Consider the following 2,662-nt stretch of genomic DNA (forward strand, 5'->3'; position numbering starts at 1 on the left):
AGAAAGAAAGAAAGAAAGAAAGAAAGAAAGAAAGAAAGAAAGAAAGAAAGAAAGAAAGAAAGAAAGAAAGAAAGAAAAGAAAAGAAGGAAGAAAGAAAGGAAGAAAAAGAAAGAAATCTGCAAATCAATCTGCAAGTGGACTTGAGCATCTTCCTGCCCTGCTTGTGTTGTTTGGTGCCCCCTAGTGGGCTGTGGCAAGCCTGTCTCGAAAATCAGCCTGGAACCTTAGACTTGAAGGGCACCAGAATCTCTCCGAGGGACTAGACAGCGGAAGAAGCAGTACAGGATGTCTGTTAGCATTAAGAAAAAGAAAACACAGCCCAAGAGCCGCTCGCGAAAACACCATGGTCCGTCTTACAATCCTTTTCTGCAAAACCAACCACGGAGGCCACCAAACCATTTGCCTTGCTTTGGGTGGCTGCACCAACCGGCCTTTTTACCACATCGTGGCTGCTCACAACACATGTCCCAGGGATGGCGGCTTTGTGGAGCAGTTAGCCTCCTAAGATCCACTGCCCAAAAATAACGGAGGAAAACTTCTTGCCCTCAACAAGGACCGGATCTGGCATTGGATTGACAATGGGGCTCACCTGTCTAGGTCTATGGAGAAACTTTAGGATCTTTCTGGCTTTTTCCTCTTGCATCCGATGATGATCACCAATGCTGAGCGATGGCGGAGGAAGATAGCACACGCATTCCTTTTAGCGTCTCAGAAAGCAGAATCAGAGCCCAAAGAGGCAGAAGCAAGCCGACTTCAGCGAATACAGCTGTGGCCACGAGATCAAGGGCCTGTAAAACTTGTGTATAGCTTTGTGTTAGCTTCAAGGATCAATAAATGGAGTTTAAAAAAACAAAGAAAGAAAAGAAAAGAGATGGGGAGAATAAACGGGAGACAAGAGATGGGCAGTGGTGGCACACACCTTTAATCCCAGCATTTGGGAGGCAGAGGCAGGCGGATTTCTGAGTTTGAGGCCAGCCTGGTCTACAGAGTGAGTTCCAGGACAGCCAGGGCTACACAGGGAAACCCTGTCTCAGAAAAAAAAAAAATCAAACCAAAAAGAGGGGGTGGGGTGGAGTGGGGGGCGTGGGGAGACAAGAAAGGCCGTTTTAGTGGGCAGCTAAAGCTGAGAAACATGGTTGTGGGGATTTCTTTCAGAATTTGCAGGGTGTGGTAGCCCAGGCTGTGGCTTGGGAAGTGACATGAGGGTCAGGAGGTCAAGGGCACACAAGGCTCTGTGTGACTTAGAGAACTGCCTGAATTACATGCAACCCTGTCTTCAGAGATAATTAACAATGAACGGATCTTCTTTGCTAGAGTCTCTTCACAGATATCTGTAAAACTTCTAGAAACCAAGCTGGGCAGGAGGTGACAGGTAGCAAGGAGACCTGGTCCCCTATCCTCCGGTGGATTATGGATGCTCATAAAACAAACGTATTTGGAGGTTCACTAGGAGCTCAGTTTTTAAGAGCATTAACATCTATCATCTGCCTGTCATTTGTGAAGGTGGAGCTCACAGGGCAACTCGTGAAAGGCAGCTTTCTCCTCCCACCATGTGGGCTCCGGGGACTGAACTCAGGTCCTCTGGTTCAGTGCCAAGCCCCTTACAGGCTAAGCCATCGACTCATCTCAGAGTTCAGCTGTAAAATGAGACTGGAAGAGTGAGTTGTGTTCACTAGGACCGGGCTGGTAGTCTATAATACCTGACTAGTTGTTCCAGGCACCGTTGCCTTTGGGGAAGAGGCCCGTGAAGCTGGAGGCAGGCCTGTGCTGATGGGGCTCTGATGGGACTCTGATGGGACTCTGATGGGACTCTTGTGTCCTGCCCAAGAGAACTTGGAAATCCCTGGATTGCTGATGGCAATACTTGCTATGCACCCTGGGGTAACATAGAAAATCATTAAAATAGGAAAAGTGTTGACTCGAAGGACAGCAAAATGTAAGGGAGGCAGGGAGGGAGACCAGGAGAGGCACTGGCAAACCACGAACCATGGTGAGCAAAAGTTGCACATCTTGGGGTTAGGGAGATGGCTCTGCCAAGAAAGGTGTTTGCTGTGAGATCACTGAGAGCCAGGGTTTCGACGTTCAGCAAGTAAAAAACCAAGCATGGTGGTTGCAGCTGTGACCTCTGTGCTGGGGAGGGGCAGCCGGCTGGAACCCTGGAACTTGCTGGCCAGCCAGTTTGAACCATCAGTGAGTTCAGTGAGAGACCCTGTCTCAAAGAGATAAGATGGAGAGCAAAGAGGAAGATATCTGATGTCAACCCCTGGCCTTCATATGCAGGTGCACACACAGCATTTAAAAGATCCCTTTAAATTGTGTGTGTGTGTGTGTATTTGTAGATGTCCAAGGTATCCAGAAGAGGTCATCAGATCTCCTGGAGCTAAAGTTGACAGACTTGAGTGCCACAAACTGAACTTGGGTCCCTTGCAAGAGTAGCATCCACTCAGGACCACTGAGCCATCTCTCAGCCTTGGTACTGTTCCTTACCGCACAGATGGGCTGAGGTGGATAATTAGTGATAACGCACAGCGAGATTCTTCTGTCTCCCCGAGCAAATTCACGGAGGAAGTTTGGAAGCCGATGGCTTAGGCATGCGTGAAGGGGCGGGGTTGGGGTTGGGGGGGCGGAGCTTGGTTGGCCAAGCTCGAGGAGAGGCGGAGG

The 2,662-nt window shown here is 49.2% G+C and overlaps 1 pseudogene; it reads left to right on the forward strand.

Moving 5' to 3' along the window:
- The first annotated feature begins 344 nt into the window (after positions 1 to 344).
- On the forward strand, positions 345 to 617 carry LOC127688385 (28S ribosomal protein S16, mitochondrial-like; annotated as a pseudogene).
- Positions 618 to 2,662: the final 2,045 nt, after the last annotated feature.

This window comes from Apodemus sylvaticus, chromosome 7, assembly GCF_947179515.1.
Source record: "Apodemus sylvaticus chromosome 7, mApoSyl1.1, whole genome shotgun sequence".
Taxonomy (NCBI): Eukaryota; Metazoa; Chordata; class Mammalia; order Rodentia; family Muridae; genus Apodemus; species Apodemus sylvaticus.